The 17,648-nt window shown below is 38.0% G+C and overlaps 1 pseudogene; it reads right to left on the bottom strand.

Moving 5' to 3' along the window:
* Window positions 1–12,983: 12,983 nt before the first annotated feature.
* Window positions 12,984–15,188, bottom strand: LOC113190833 (melanoma inhibitory activity protein 2 pseudogene; annotated as a pseudogene).
* Between the last annotated feature and the right edge of the window lie 2,460 nt (window positions 15,189–17,648).

Below are 17,648 nucleotides of genomic sequence, written 5' to 3'. Positions count from 1 at the left end.
AGTTTGAGGCCAGTTTCAGCAACTTAGTGAGACCCTGCCCAAAAATAAAATAAAAAGGACTGGGGATGTAGCCCAGTGGCAGTGTACCCCTGAGTTCAATCCTCAGTACCAAAAAAAAAACAAAAAAAAGGAAAAGAAAAAAAGATGACATTAGGATGAACACTGTGGTGATGAATTGAAATCAGTAGTATCAAGTATAATTATGAACTAAAATATTTTTTATGAAAGAAAAAAAGACAATGTATGTGTATGCATGTATTTATAGACATAACATAGTTCCAAATTCTGAACACTAAGAGGACTTAGAACTCTTGTTCCATAGCAATGAGCAGGACAGATCTCCACCCAGATCTGGCTTCTATATAACATTTTTCAATAAAAGAGACCACGACTCTTGAAGAAATGGTGGCTCCCAGAGCTGAAGCAGGGAAAAGGTAAAATAATCCTGGAACAACTTGTGGAGCCAGAAAATAAAGAGTTGCTTTATAAGGAATAGGAGCTTATTTTTTATAAATTGGTACATTATAATTACATATATCAGGAGAATTCATTGTGACATATTTGTAAAGCATTCAGCATAACTTGGTTGATTTTATAGGGGCTTTTTAATAGGATACAGGAACCAATCTGAAAGAGTTCCCAACACCAAAGTTGGAAAAGTTTGAGCAACTAAATTATGATAGTATTGGATTAGAAGTCATAGAATTAAATAGATACCCATGAGCCCATATGAATAGAAAAAAAATAAGAAAGGAAGGAATACAGAAAGAGATAGTTGATTTCTTAAAGAGAATTACAGTGTATAAATAAAGAAAGGATGAGGGAAATTAAAACTAAATCACCTTTAGAAGACCATAATAATAATCATTATGCGTAAGATCTATGAATGGATGCCAAAATTTAAGTGAGCAAAAACAAAGTTTTTTTTTCTTTAGTACTGGGAATTTAACCCAGGGCTTCACCCATGACAGGCCAGTGTTCTACCACTGAGCCACATCCCCTAAGTGAGTCAAAATTAAGGGAGAAATAACATATTGTCAAGGTATCTCCCCAAAGATATTTATTAACCACAAAGGGAGAAATAGTAAGTTTATAGTAAGAAATCCAAGAAGCATCACATTAATCAAATGATTGAAATTAATATCACTCCTAACCAGTCATGTCATTGTATCCCCCTTCCCACCAAATAAACCCATAAGAACCATTCACCTTTGTGGCATCTCTCTACAAAACCATAACCCAACCCAGTCATAAGTAAACACCAAACCCAAGAAAAGAGACCTTGTGCAAGACATCTGACCAGCATCTTTCAAAAGGGTCATGGTTATAAAAGACTAGGAGAGACTGAGGCAATGACACAGACTTGAAGAGATTAAGAAGTCTTTATGACTAAATGCAACACAAGAACCCAGACAGAAACAGGACTTTAAAGGAAAATTGGTGAAATTCAAATAAAGTTTATATTTTAGTTGATAGTTTTGTACCCAGGTTGATGTCTTTGTTTTGATCATTATACTATAGCTATTTATTTATGTATTTGTATTGGGATTGAAGCCAGGGGTGTTAGCCAATGAGAGACATCCCCAGCCTTTTTAATTTTTCTTTTATTTTGAGACAGGTTCTTGCTAAGTTGCTTAGGGCCTTGCTTACTTTCTGAGGCTGGCTTCAAGCTTGTGATCCTCCTGCCTCAGCCTCCTGAGTTGCTGGGATTACAGGCATGCACCATTGTGCTCAGCCTATTTAATTTTTTTAAGAGTCAATATTAGAGCAAACTGGGTGAAGGGACTGTGGGAATATTCTATGATTTTGTATAGGGGGAAGGAAACTTCCAACAGCACAAAGACAAAATCCTTGGTTAATATGGTAGTAACCAAGTGATGAGCTCCAAGCCAGCATTTTAGGTTAGGTCAGCATGAAGGCATAAGGCATAATTCACATCAGTGGGCAAATAAATCTCTCAGCTGCTATTTTTCCCTTGCAAAACCTGATGTGAGGGCAGGAGACCAAATCAGATGGTATTTCTCAGCAGAGCTAGATCATCAGAAGAGAGAGGTGCAAAGGGAAGTCCAGAGCAGACTTTGAAATTAGGGAGTTAAAAAGAAACGGATTGTTCTGATAAGGGAAAAAGTGGAGGAGAATATTGGGGTGGAACAGGGAATATAAAAGGTGGAAAGGGACAGAAGTTCAAGAAGCTTTAAAGGAAGATTCCTAACATTTATGAATAAGTTGCTTGCATTGAAAACTATTTCCAGATCCCCAGACCTTTGTAAATTCTGCTGTACACACAGGCCTGGTGTGTGTGTCCATGGCTCTCTGTGTGTCTATCAATTTGTATGTGTGTGCATATGTCTAAGTATATGAGTGTCTATAAGTTTGTATGTCTATATTTCTATGTTTCTGTGTGTCTGTGAGGCAGTCCATGTCTGTGTGTGTGTGTGTGCATTTGTGTGTCTTTATTTCTATTTGTTTGGGTCCTTCCATAGTGTAGAGAATCAGATGTGACTGCGTTACTATTACTGTCCTTGATGGAGTTTGCCTGCAAATGGGATATTCTGTCAAGGTATAGATAGGTAACAGTGGACATGCTTGAAAACGAGGTGTCTGCTGTCCTTGGGAGGACTTGCCTGCAAACGGGATGTTCTGCCAAGCGGGCTAGGAGGGTGCTGAGAAAAATTTTATTATCTGTTCTTAACAAAGAGCAGAGCTCAGCATACTCTGGGCCGAGAGTAGATTAGCCATGAGAAGCAGGTCACTTCTGATTAGAAAGTAAAACTTCTGTATGCTATGTTTAATTAGCTGAAAGACCTGATTTATTGATGTTGGAAGGCTGCCTTCTTTGTTCACAATACTATAAAAAGATTGCTTGTACACAATAAAGGACTTTTTTCTGCTGCTGCTTTGCTTGCTCTGCTTCTTCTTTCTTTTCTCATGCTGACCTGCAAGTGAATTACTGCAACATATAAGAGTGCATCTCTGTGTGTATATGTTTGTCTGGGCCTGTATGTCTTCTGTGTGTGTGTGTGTGTGTGTGTGTGTGTGTGTGTGTGTGTGTTTGAAATTCCAGCAGAGGACTGATTTCTTTGACAGTGAATTCACATAAAAAGCCACAAGACTCAGAGGACCAAGAAGATGTCAGCCAAGACAGGAGCAAATTTAGCCCTAGGTGTCATAAGAATGTAAGGTCCTAGGAATTCCATGACATCTTTGCACAGGCATTGAAATTTCCCCAGGCACATGGAATGCTTGTGGGAATGGAGTTTCAAGTCAGTAGTAGCTAAAGACTTCAGAGGGCACAGCTTTTGCTGTAACCAATTAATCACCTGAACCCCAAGTTCAGGGAGTTTCAAAGTTTTATACCCAGCATGTAAGAGGAGGGGATCAGAAGTTCACAGTCTGCAGAACTTCACATAAAAGCAGCTTTTTCTTTCACTGTTTTGGGCAAGTTAACTCTTCAAGGACCACACCTGAGAAAGGGAGAGATTCTTCTCCTCTTTCTTTCCTCCCGCTGCCAGCTGTTACTATGGAGCCCAGCTGGTTACTTATCTTAAAAATGTAGACATCTCTGTGAAGCCCAAATCAAGGCCAGAAGGCTAGTTTGCACATATCTACAAACTACTATACTGGATATGTTTGTGAAAAACTAGTAAGGGGGTGTCAGCCCCTGGAATACTGGTATCTTTCTGGCCAGTGGTCAAATAAAACAGGGTGACATGTAACTAGGAAGTTTATCTACATGGAACTCTTTTGCCAAGACACTTTTGCTGACATTCCTGAAATCAGCCATGGTGAAGATTTCTGGGTAAGCCCAGTTAAGACTTTTCTGTGTAGAAAGTGGGTGCCACTTCACCCTCAAGTCAGCTTGTGCTGTGTTATCTCCACTTTGCAGCTGGGGAAACTGAGTCTCACAGCAGCATTTTGATGAGACTGAAGAGAAGCAGCCAGCTGCTGATCCAGCAGAGGCCTCTGGGTGAACTGAACACAGTGAACTGCAATGAGGAACCTATCTGTTTCCTTTCACTGTTTCTGATGAGAAAGTCTCTTGGGCATACTCAATCTGCAACACCTCTCTCTCACTGCTGGTGTCTCTTTATTATCAGTCAACATATGTTAGGAGCATCACAATCTCATGATACAACCAAACGTATTCTCCCATGAATATGCAAATTGACAGCTCTGCAGATATGTGATGTCAAAATCACAGCACACCCTGCCCCCCTCCAAAAAAAAAACAACTCTGGTTGGAATCTTAGATAACTTGACTGTCTTATGTACATAAACTTAATGACAGGAGAGATACTATTTTTTTCCATTTAGGAGACATTTTAATTTTGTTAAAATTTTTTGGAATAAAACATGAAGCATTCAATTCATTAGAAACCATTTAACATCTGAAGGCCTCCTGAGCTCCTAAAAAAATATTTTTAAAAAACTGTATTTTTTTTAGTTGTAGATGGACACAGTACCTTTTTTTAAATTTAATTTTTATGTGGTGCTTAGGATTGAACCCAGTACCTCACACATGCTAGGCAAGTGCTCTAATACTGAACTACAGTTCCCTAAAAGAAACTTTTGAGATTCATGCAATGAGAAGTATATTCAAGTGAGTTTCTGTTTGATTGTTTAATTTTATTTTGGAAATATTTAAGGCTATGGAAGAGTTACAAGAACAGCACAATAATCTTTTATACACTAGACTTGACAGCTTATATTTCTGCCCAATTTACCTTGTAAGCTCTTGTGTGCCCATGCCTCTCTTTCTGTGCGTAATTATTTGTGTATAGGTATGTGTTTACACACATGCATATAACGAACACACACTTTTTTTTAAAAAAAAAAGCATTTGAGTTTTCAATATTAGGATCTTTAGTTCTAAATATTTTGTGTATTCCCTAAGACCAGGGACATTCCTTTGTATAACCACAATATGGTTACCAACTTCAGGAAATGTAATATGGCCACCATGCCATTATCCAATATACAATCTATATTCAAAGTCTGCGGATTAGACCAATATCTCTAATGAACCTTGACGCAAAAATCCTCAATAAAATTCTGGCGAATCGGATTCAAATACATATCAAAAAAATTATACACCAGGATCAAGTAGGATTCATCCCTGGGATGCAAGGCTGGTTCAATATACGGAAATCAATAAATGTTATTCACCACATCAATAGACTTAAAAATAAGAACCATATGATCATCTCGATAGATGCAGAAAAAGCATTCGACAAAGTACAGCATCCCTTTATGTTCAAAACTCTAGAAAAATTAGGGATAACTGGATCATACCTCAACATTGTAAAAGCAATCTATGATAAGCCACAGGCCAGCATCATTCTGAATGGAGAAAAATTGAAGGCATTCCCTCTAAGATCTGGTACAAGACAGGGATGCCCTCTCTCACCACTTCTGTTCAACATAGTCCTCGAAACACTGGCCAGAGCAATTAGGCAGACGAAAGAAATTAAAGGCATAAAAATAGGAAAAGAAGAACTTAAATTATCACTATTTGCAGATGATATGATCCTATACCTAGCAGACCCAAAAGGGTCTACAAAGAAGCTATTAGAGCTAATAAATGAATTCAGAAAGTGGCAGGATATAAGATCAACACGCATAAATCAAAGGCATTCCTGTATATCAGCGACAAATCCTCTGAAACGGAAATGAGGACAACTACTCCATTCACAATATCCCCCCAAAAAATAAAATACTTGGGAATCAACCTAACAAAAGAGGTGAAAGATTTATACAATGAAAATTACAGAACCCTAAAGAAAGATATAGAAGAAGACCTTAGAAGATGGAAAAATATACCCTGCTCATGGATAGGCAGAACTAACATCATCAAAATGGCGATATTACCAAAAGTTCTATATAAGTTCAATGCAATGCCAATCAAAATCCCAACAGCATATCTTGTAGAAATAGATAAAAGAATCATGAAATTCATATGGAATAATAAAAGACCCAGAATAGCAAAAACAATGCTAAGCAGGAAGTGTGAATCAGGCGGTATAGCGATACCAGACTTCAAACTATACTACAGAGCAATAGTAACAAAAACAGCATGGTACTGGCACCAAAACAGGCGGGTGGACCAATGGTACAGAATAGAGGACACAGTAACCAATCCACAAAACTACAACTATCTTATATTTGATAAAGGGGCTAAAAGCATGCAATGGAGGAAGGATAGCATCTTCAACAAATGGTGCTGGGAAAACTGGAAATCCATTTGCATCAAAATGAATCTGAATCCCTATCTCTCGTCATGCACAAAAGTTAACTCAAAATGGATCAAGGAGCTTGATATTAAATCAGAGACATGGCATCTGATAGAAGAAAAAGTTGGTTATGATCTACATGCTGCGGGACCGGGCTCCAAATTCCTCAATAGGACACCCATAGTGCATGAGTTAACAACTAGAATCAACAAATGGGACTTACTCAAACTAAAAAGTTTTTTCTCAGCAAAAGAAACAATAAGAGAGATAAACAGGGAGCCTACATCCTGGGAACAAATCTTTACTCCACACACTTCAGATAGAGCCCTAATAACCAGAATATACAAAGAACTCAAAAAATTAGACAATAAGATAACAAATAACCCAATCAATAAATGGGCCAAGGACCTGAACAGACACTTCTCAGAGGAGGACATACAATCAATCAATAAATACATGAAAAAATGCTCACCATCGCTAGCAGTCAGAGAAATGCAAATCAAAACTACCCTAAGATACCATCTCACTCCAGTAAGACTGGCAGCCATTACGAAGTCAAACAACAATAAGTGCTGGAGAGGATGCGGGGAAAAGAGCACTCTTGTTCATTGCTGGTGGGACTGCAAATTGGTGCAGCCAATTTGGAAAGCAGTATGGAGATTTCTTGGAAAGCTGGGAATGGAACCACCATTTGACCCTATTATTTCCCTTCTCGGTCTATTCCCTAAAGACCTAATAAGAGCATGCTACAGGGACACTGCTACATCGATGTTCATAGCAGCTCAATTCACGATAGCAAGACTGTGGAATCAGCCTAGATGCCCTTCAATAGATGAATGGATAAAAAAAAAATGTGGCATTTATACACTATGGAGTATTACTCTGCATTAAAAAATGACAAAATCATAGAATTTGGAGGGAAATGGATGGCATTAGAGCAGATTATGCTAAGTGAAGCTAGTCAATCTTTAAAAAACAAATACCAAATGACTCCTTTGATATAAGGGGAGTAAACAAGGACAGGGTAGGGACGAAGAGCTTGAGAAGAAGATTTACATTAAACAGGGATGAGAGGTGGGAGGGAAAGGGAGTGAGAAGGGAAATTGCATGGAAATGGAAGGCGATCCTCAGGGTTATACAAAATGACATATAAGAGGAAAGGAGGGGTAAGACAAGATAATACAAATGGAAGAAATGATTTACAGTAGAAGGGGTAGAGAGAGAAAAGGGGAGGGGAGGGGAGGGGAGGGGGGATAGTAGAGAATAGGACAGACAGCAGAATACATCAGACACTAGAAAGGCAATATGTCAATCAATGGAAGGGTAACTGATGTGATTCAGCAATCTGTATACGGGGTAAAAGTGGGAGTTCATAACCCACTTGAATCAAACCGTGTAATATGATGTATTAAGAACTATGTAATGTTTTGAACGACCAATAATAAAAAAATAAAATAAAAAAATAAAAAAAACAAAGTCTGCGGATTGTCCCAATGAAGTCATTTAAATAATTTTATTTTTTTTCTGATGTACAATCGATTAGAAATCAGAATACATGTATTTTTCTTTTAACCTGGGATAGTTCTTCAGTCTTTTTTAATCCTTAGGACCTTGATCACAGTCTGTTTTTAACAAAGAGAAAGCAAACTTCAGGTTTGGAGTCTTGAACTCATCACAATATCCACCTAGAAAGCCATAGGTTTTAGTTTTATGAGTATTTATCTTCAAATTATCATCTATTTATAGCAAGTGACATGAGTTTCTTATTTGGGGGAGTGACATATGGTATCTTTTAAAATTTCATTTTAAAAGTAAATTAATTTAAAGGAAATACTAGAAAAATAAAAAAGCAGGTATGTAAGTCAGCCACATTTCCTCAGCCTCAGCACTATTAGCATTTGAGGCCAGAGAATTCTGGTCATGGGGTGTCCTTTACATTGTAAGATGTTCTGCAGGATCTCTGGCCACTACCTACTAGAGGCCAGTAGCATCCTCCAGTAGCATCCTCCAACATAGTTCTAGTATCACTTTAGTTATGACACCCAAATATGCCTGCAGATATTGCCAAGTATCTCTTTGGAGGATGCTGAGAGCCACAGCTGAAGGGGCCCCAGCAAACTTCCAGCTGCCAGCTGATGATTGGCTCACAGCAGCCCCAGCAAACTTCTAGCTGCCAACTGATTGGCTCCTCTGCAGTGATGCTCATTGGGCTGTTTCCCCGCCCTTTCAGACCACGGAGCTGCTCATTGGGGGACTTTTTTTGGCTCTGCCCTCGCGACCCAGTCAATCAGCCTCAAGAGCAGGAGGAGTGGGGGAGGTTGAGAGGTTTGTGGGAAGCCGGTGGTGGCAGTTGGGCTCTGAAGGTTTTTCCTGAGGAGCTGTGTGGTTTGGTGTGTGTATTCTAAAAATAAAGTTCGTTTCTTTTGACATGTGGCTCCTGAATTGTGCCCAGCCAGACTGCAGCAGGAGGCAAACTCATCAAGCTAAGAGCCACTGACCTAGACAAAAGCTGTGAGCAGAGGGTGAGTGGAAGCAGCTCATGGACCTTGGAGAAAAGTTCTTGCTTCTGTCCAGTTCGTTCAAGCCATGTTGATCAAGCGCTGGCCACACGTGTGGCCCTATGAGAAGCCCTGGAGAGACAGATGGGCATGACACAGGCCAGTTCTTCTGGAACTTCCCTGAATTAAGCAGGACTAATGGAATGTTGTTCCGCATAGAAGGGAATGGAGTACTGATGACATGCTACAACACGAATGAACCTTGAAAATATTAGGCAAACTCAAATAAGCCAGTCACAAAAGGACAGGGTCTCAATAAGTTGCTTAAGGTGCTGATTTTATCCTTGATGAAGGAAGCATCACTTGGCACTTTGTCCCATTGCAAACAGCCACACACCTCTCCAGGCACAGTTAGAGACAGGCTTACTGAAATGTTCCTAGGAGAAGCCAGGTTTTGCAGCATGCTTTGCATGGGTCCTCCCCCAAGTTCCTTGATGCCACAATTTCTTTCAACACCTGTTCCTCTAGCAAGTTGTCCAGACAGAAGGCAGCATCTTCTGGAATATTCCTTGTCATGCCATGCCATTACCCTGTCCAGACTTCTCCATTCTTGCCTTCCTCTGGAATAATCAGAGAGCTACTTTCAATGTTGCTCAGGGAAGAGCTCACTGCTCTCAGGCAGCATGCCCTGTAGCTTCAGAAGGTGCTCTCTTTAGAGGCATGGGCTAATGGAAGTGAGGGGACTCAGGAAAAACGTGAATCATGTAATTTATATCACAGAATTTTCCTATGGGTACATAGAGTATATTCATATTTTGAATAGAGCTCTTCATGTCCCAAAGGAAGTTGTCATTTCTTATTTCCAGGAATCTGTCACTTTAAAACACTAACAATAGGAGGCCATGTTTGTCATATTTTTGACCTTCATAAAGTTGTGTGTTAAAAAAGTTGTATGTTGTCCTCTGACCCAATATTAACATACCTAATGGCATAATGTCTCATTCAACCAAAATTTCAGGCAAGAATTTATGAATACCATGCCATCACCAACCAAGCCCTCCCAAATGAATCCTCAAATGGACACCTTATCAGGCTGGATATACCAAGATGTGGCACCATCTAAAACACCTATTGAAATCAGGCCACCTGCCATCCTCACTGAGAACCTACCTGTCTGTTCCTTTAAACTCACAGTTCCCTCACTGGCACCCCTTGGTTGTTTGTTTTTTTTTATTTTAAAATGTTTAATGTGGTTAAAATATACATGACATAAAATTTGCCATGTTAATCATTTTAAAAAAATATTTTTTACTGGTAGATAGACACAATACCTTTATTTATCTATAAATGGTTCTGAGCATTGAACCAGGATCTGGCATGTTCTAGGTGAGTGCTCTACTGTTGAGTCACAACACCAGCCCTAAAAGTTTTTTTGAATACAATTCTTTTATTCAATATGAATACTCTCAGGTCCATAGCATATTTGAGGAATATTGATATCCCTGAGTATATGAATTTAATTCATTTTAGCAAAATTCTACCATATCCGTTCCTCTATTGTAGAAGAGTAGATTCTGGCCAAGTCCTAGAGATACATCAGGCCTTTGGTAAAACCGCTATAGAATCAAAGAATCTCTGTAATGAGTAGAACATTAGAAAATAATTCAGGTCTAATTGTTATTGGTTATCTATTTTTGGCTTATTTCTTTGATAATGGAGATATTCTAATTTTCTTTTAGATTATTGTTAGTGGTTATTAATACATAATCATGGCCTGGGCTTATGACTCAGTGGCAGAGCTCCTGCCTAGCTTGTGTGAGGCACTTGGTTTGATGCTATGTACTACATACAAATAAATAAATAAATAAGGCAAAAGTCAATCATCAACTAAAAAGTTTATAAATAAAACACTTAATCATATACCTATTAGTTTCATTCACTTGTATGATATTTCTTCACATCAGTCATGTAAAAAAAACTATTCCTTTAATTATAACAGCTCAAATATCAGGAAGAGGATTCTTCTTTAGTTGTGGAAATTTTGATTTTTACAATAACAGCCCAATTATTTAGGTAAAGTACATATAAATATGTACTGTATATATGACCTCATTTTTGGACTTAATACTTCCTTATTTTTCTATAAATTTCCAATTTGTAATATTGTTTTATTTTATTTAACTGTTATTTTCAGAGTTTTAAACAGAGTTGGAACCTGATTCATTAAATGGTATCATATTTAGAAGGGCCTTTCGGGTTTTTCTTCTGAAACTATAACTTTTTATAGAACTGTATCATGATATTTAGGCATTTTAGTTCTGTTTTCATCCTGAAATTATATTATTTCCAGTTTCTTGGTGTCAGACATCAACTATACTAGCAACTATTCCCCCATAGTAGTTAGGGCAGAACTAGTTCTGGATTAACATCAGAGGGGGATCATCAGTCCATTTTATAGAGACCATAGATGTAGAATGCCATCCACTCATTAAGAGCAAGAAATGTTTTATGCTGGAAAGTTAAAATTATTTATAGAATTGATCTAACAACCAATGTTACTCTTGAGGGAAAACAGATTAGATTTATTGAACTTGTAGAGTTTCTTTTTCAATGCCCAACTTTTTTCTCATTTAAATTAATTGTGAACTCAAGAATCAATGAAAGTCTTTACTGGTCATCAATTGTGATAAAGCTGCTGCTTATATTTAAGAATAAAGTTATATTGCTGCATTAATTTTAAACTTAAATTATAATCTTTAAAAAACTGAAGAGCATATTTAACACTCAAAAAAAGCTTTAACCACTAATTCTTAATTAGGATATTTTTAATAAATATTCTTTCTTGGTCTCTATCAGGGAAGTATTGTTTGAAGTGTCATCTCTAGACTGGTGAAGTTTTGCAAATTGTTTCTTATTTGCAATGATATAGGAATTGAGAATAAGAACTTTAAACATTTTATAGTAATTTAGCAAAGTCATTTTATGATTATTGAAGCTAATAATAAAAAATTTGAAGTTATGTCTTTGTTTCTTCATTTCAGTCTCCTAAAATTTATTTGTATTTTACAAAAACTCTCGCTAAAAAAAAAAAAAAAAAAAAAAAAAAAAAAAGACTAGGACACTTCCCATATCAGTGAACCACAGAGATTGGGTATAAAATAAAGAAGATGTAAGGGAAAACAGGGACAGAGTGAACTTAAATTATGGTTTACAATTCCTACAAGTTTTCTGAGAACTGGAATTTTTTTCTATATTCAAAATCCATGACATGTTTACTTGTGTTTTCTGATTTACTTTTAATATACTCCAGTAATTCTTTTTTATGGAAAAACTAGCTGATTTTTATTATCATTATCAATGCCAAACGAGACTTTAAATCAATTAAAATCTTTCATTAAACATAAATTACTTTCACATTTGCTATAATCACAGTAAATATGTTTTTTTTTTTTTTGTATAATGGGACAGTCTTTGTTTGGAGTTTAAAATATCTCCAACTGCAAGAATACATATTTAAAACTGTATTGCTCATGTAATAGTGGATTACTCAAATTAAGCGTTATACTCTCTAGAATAAGATGAAATGGAATTTATTCATAATATTCATAAACAATCTTTATTTATAACATACTATTCTATGAATTATAATTCCATTAAGCTTCAGTTGGAGCAAAAGTATAATCACTTCAGTAAAAGCAGTTACTTAATGCCGCAGTCTTGGCTGGGCACTGAATCACGAGCCACTCACACCTTGTAGATTCAAACAGCAATTCTTTATTCCCGAACTCACACCGGCCTCTACACACGTTCTGCGGAAATCCAAGTTCTGCCCGCCAAATTCACGTCCCAAATGCTTTCTCAATTCCATGAGAACTCAACGGGAACTCAGGCAGCAGGAACGCCCTATTCCCAGCAGCAATAAACTTAAACCTGGAACTTCCCTAAAACCACATTGTCTTAAACCGGGAACGCCTTAAACTTGTCTTAAACCAGGAACGCCCTAAACCCAAGGAGCGGGATACTTCCTCAAACCTGCAGGATACACCTTAAACCTGGATCCACCCTCGTCCTTGAGCAGGGTCACCTTTCTCAAACACACATGCAAGGTCATAGCGGATTTCCAAGGCAAGTCCATTTAACATGGGGTACGCTGGCAAGGAAATTTCGATGCGTCATTCCTACTTGGCAATGGCCCTCAGCAACTTAAACTAAAAATGAGAGATATATTGCTTTTGAAGTCAGATAAAAAATATTGTTAGGTTTCTTGTTGTGCTTCTGGATGCTCAGTAGCAGACTCTTTTGAAGGTGCAATCAATCCTGAAGGGAACTCACTTCTACTTTCAGAATGGGGTGGGATGGGGGAATACAGGTCTTGGAGGGGGGATAATGAGGAAAACACCACAGTCCCATTGGGAATGGAGAGGGTTGTGGGCTTGGTGGAAAATAATCTTAAGATGCTCCATACATGTTTCCTGGAGGAGGCGGAGGAAAAAGAAGGTTCTCTTCTTATGAATTGATTCCTTGGATCCACTGGAAACAATGGATTTCTGATTATAGGAAAAAGTGAAAAAGCAAAGCCAGAGCCAGTTGCTTGGTTTTCAGTAGGGAGAGATGAATCAAGCACATTGAAATCACCGAGATCGACTTTGGTCTCCTTTCTACTGGATTTCATTTCTGAAGATGTAGGCCCATCCATTTTATCCAAAAGTGGCATAGTGGAACTTCTGAGTTCTGCTGATTCAGATGGTCTACCATAATTAGAATAGCATCCATCTTGCCTTTTAGAGGAAAATGTGGATCAGAATATGGTTGGCCTGGTGGAGGGATCATTATTCTCTGGGCCTGTTCTCATGGAGGTGTCAGGGACCCAATTTCAGAAGGTGCTCTCTGAGGATCAGTTGACTATCACAGTTTGATTCTCTTTTTTTCATTTTTAGTTGGACAGTCCAGAGGATTCTTTGGGCCACATTGAGCCTCTTTCTTTTTCCACTGGTAGCAAAGGTGAGAGTATGAGTGAACCTTTTTTTTTCCAAATGAGAAGGTCTTATTTCACATGAAGGTTGACCCAATGGTAAGGGACCATTTGGGGAATTCTGCCAAAGACTCTATTTGAAACATCAAGCACAGAAGGATCTTTTTCTACAAGTTTAATTTTGAACTCCATTTCTGTTAATTTATGTTTATTGTGAGCATTTTGTTTACTTAAATTGTTGAGGTATCTTTCATCCCTCTTAGCTACCAACTCATTATCATGTGCTTTTTTCTCAGTAAATAATGTGCCCCTGATAAGAACAAATGATTCTTTCCAATTCTTCTTCAAGATCTTTGGCTCACTTTCTATAGGTCTCCAGTGGTTTAGTTGTATGGCTGATCTTTTCTTCCACTTTGGATAGTTTCTCTTCTTGCTCTACCTGGTAATTTTCCTCTCTTATTAATTTCCTTTGGAGTTTCATTACATTTTCTTGATATAGTTCCAACATGACTTTAAGATTCTGCTGAAGATTGATTCTCACTTTAAAACTCTGTATTTTCTGCTTGCAAAGATGCTTGTTCTCTCTTAAGATTTTTAATATGTTAAATTTGATTTCTTTCTCTTTCTAAAAAGAGGCCTTTAACTTAGCAACATAAACCAGTTTCTTCAAAGCCCTTTTATCTAGTCTTCTAAATGAGCACCAATTTCTAATTCACTCTTCATTTCCAAATCCAAGTTACCATCATCTGTTAGGACTTCTGCAAGCACAGGAGCCCAGTCTTTCATCTGCAGCAAGTGTTCAGTCAGAGACTTAGTATGATTTTTTTTGTCTCTTAGAACTTGTTCTGCATGTACTTTAGTGTTCAAATGTCATTTTCTGTTTAGTAAGGTCACTCACTTATTCTTTCCATACTTCAACTCCTTGTAAAAACCATTTCTGACTTTCCTAAAGTTGGAAATTTTCATTCAAAGTCTCTTTTATTGCTACCATAACTCCTTCTTCATTAATTTGAAATATTTTCAAGGTTGTTTTAGCTTCAGGTATTTGTGATTTGAGGGATTTTGATTCATCTTCTAGGGACTTAACCTGTTTTGATATATCCACTATCAATTCATCCTGTTGAGAATGTTTAGTTTTCTCTTCTTTTAGCTATTTTTTTTTCTAGGAAAAGAGTATTTCATCCTCAAGTTTAGATATGCACCTATCCAGGTTTTCATATATTGTCTCCAAGTTCTCTGCTTCTATTGACTCCTCTGACAAAATGGCAACCTTTAAAGATGACTCTAAGCCTTCGTACTCTTTTTGAACAAGGTTAACTTTTTTAAGTAGTTGACTTTTTTTTCAATTAGTCCAGAAAGTTTTAGAGAAAGCTTTCTTTCTCTTCTCATGTAATGCCTGTTACTCACGGACTGATAATTTCTCCACAAAACAAAAGAACAACCAAACATCCAATCATTATACAACCACCAACTCCCACGGACAGCCATAAGGACTAGGGTGTGATTCCATGTCTTCAGACAATGTAGACCACAACCCTGCTTAGTTCTTCCAGGACCACCCCCAAGTATGTCTGAGGGGCAGCTGTTGCCCCTCCATCTCGATAAGGCTACTTTGGTTATTCCCTCCACAACCAAACCATACCCAGCCATGAAAAAAACAGGCTGTGAACACTCATGATCTTGGTCAGAAACAAACCTGCACTAGGCAATGGAGCAGACCATTTTGAACAAATGGGGGGGGGGCTGCAGGCATGCACATGCGGAGCTCTGGTCATGGGCTCCCAGGGGCCTAGCATACTTATGCTGCCTGTAAGGGAAGTCCTGGCCCCTACTCTATTATGTGAATCCTAAATCATTGCAGGTTTAAGCCTGTCCCAATGAAACCAGAGAGAAGTCCTCTCCAGGTTATACATCCATTGGTTTGGTTAGACCAGGCCAAGGCAGAACTTATTATGTGCCATTCTATATAGTCATAATATCACCCAGTTTTATGTAACCAAAATTCTAAAGCTCTGTAAATTTTTTAAAGAGCTAGTACATCATATATTTATATTTGCACCACTTGCCCTTTTGCTTTAATGACTCATTCCTTTTCTTCCCCTCCTGTGCCCTCTCTTTTTCCTTCCTTCCATACTTCCTTTATTCCTCTCTTCCCTTCTTTGTTCTTTCTCCTTTTCCTTTTCTTGCAGTGTTGGGGGTTAAACTCCAAGGCCTTGTACATGCTGTGCAAGCTCTCTACCACTGAGCTACATCTCCAGCCCTGTTGACAATTTCTAAAGAAGTCATGTGAATTATTTCCATAGAAAACCTCTCATGTTTGACTATTTTAAAAGTAATTTTAGAAGAGTTGTGAACATGGACACAAATCAGTTTTGATAAGTTATTTTTAAATAGTATACCATATGTAATGTTTCTAAAAAGAAGGAGCTTAAAACTTGTGTTGGTTTTCATGTCAGTTTTTGTAGACTACTATTTATATAAGAGTCTGAAAATCTTTTTTTTCAGATGTTCTTTTCAATTCTCATAGGACTTAAACACTTCTAAGCAAGCTGGTAATTATAAATATATACCAAAGAGAAGGATAAGATAAGTGAGATCTGCCTCAAAAAAAAAAAACAAAATAAAATGTTGCATGGGATTCTCACAGAGACAGGGGACACCAGGGTATTTAATAGAAAGCAGCATTTATTTGTGTGCATCCAGCCCCAGTAGATTCTTATCCAAAGGCTGAGCACTTAGTGTAGAAATTGATCCTTTAATATATTCTAGTTAGTTTCCTTTTACATACTTGCCTTTGTCTTCATATGAGGTAATACACATTCCTGTTTGTGCATTCTATTTCTATACTACAAAGTAGCTATAATGTTCAAGACTGATTTCTGGAGGGCTCACAATGATATAGATGGCATCATGTTCTCTTTCCTTTCTTCTGAGAAATCTCTACCATAAAATGTAACTCAGTGGTAAAGCAACCCTGGCTTCTATTTCTAGTACCAAACCAAAGCAAACCAAATAAATGTCAGATGCACTTCATTTAGGGCAGAGAATTTAGCATTATAAGAGTTATAGTTAGCAAAGATAACCCTAGGTCACTTAGAAGAGCAGCTGTGTATCTTTGACTGATTTAAGCTGATTCTTGCAGGCCTTTTCTAAAGAGCAGTTTCTGAGACAAAGAAACAACTTCAAGTGAAATTAACAGTGAGAAGCTCTCTACCTGCGATCACAAGTGTTCCTAAGTTCCTGAATGGCAGCTGAATACTTTGCAGACTTTTCCCTGGTGGGGAGAAAATTCTAAATGGAGGCATAATTTGACTTATTGGAGGATCCCTTTCCTCTTAGGCTATTCTAATCAACTTCCTGGCAGTACCTCCAGTATCTGAGATGCAGAGAGTTTTAATGGCCTCCAAATCTAGATCGTTGAGACCTGATCCTGGTCCTCACCTCACTCTACATTCCTTGATTGTTTTCTGGGGCACTTCAAGGACCTGATTTTGGAGGATTTCACTTCCATCCCACCTCTAGGGCCTCCAGTTCACTTTGATTGCAGTACCTGGAATTGGGAAGGAGTTTCTCCAGGAAGGACATTCAGCTTTCCTTGCAGGCTGTCTTGACCTTGACCCTACAGAAGGCAGTGCCCTTGGAGCTACCCAGTAGACCACCTTTGGTCTGTTACTTATAGGGTTGAGTCTTAGCACTTTTTTGCCAGACAGGTACTTCTCCCTTGTGCCCAAGATCTCCCTCCCTGAGATAGTAGTTACTCTTTGATGGAGACTGAAGGCTATCTAGGTGCCAGTCACTCACTTTTCTCACCTCCTCTGACCCTGGTATCAGGATCAGCTTTCTCCCTCACAGCACATTGCCCAAGGCCCAGATGACCCAGGAGGCTTTAAAGGCTAGTTGTGTAGGAGTGAGTGGAGGCACTCTGCATTCTGCAAAGGGACACCTTTG

The sequence above is a fragment of the Urocitellus parryii genome, chromosome 9 (assembly GCF_045843805.1).
Source record: "Urocitellus parryii isolate mUroPar1 chromosome 9, mUroPar1.hap1, whole genome shotgun sequence".
Lineage (NCBI taxonomy): Eukaryota > Metazoa > Chordata > Mammalia > Rodentia > Sciuridae > Urocitellus > Urocitellus parryii.
Note: the sequence above shows the minus strand (reverse complement) of the source record. Positions and strands in the feature narration are given on the sequence as shown.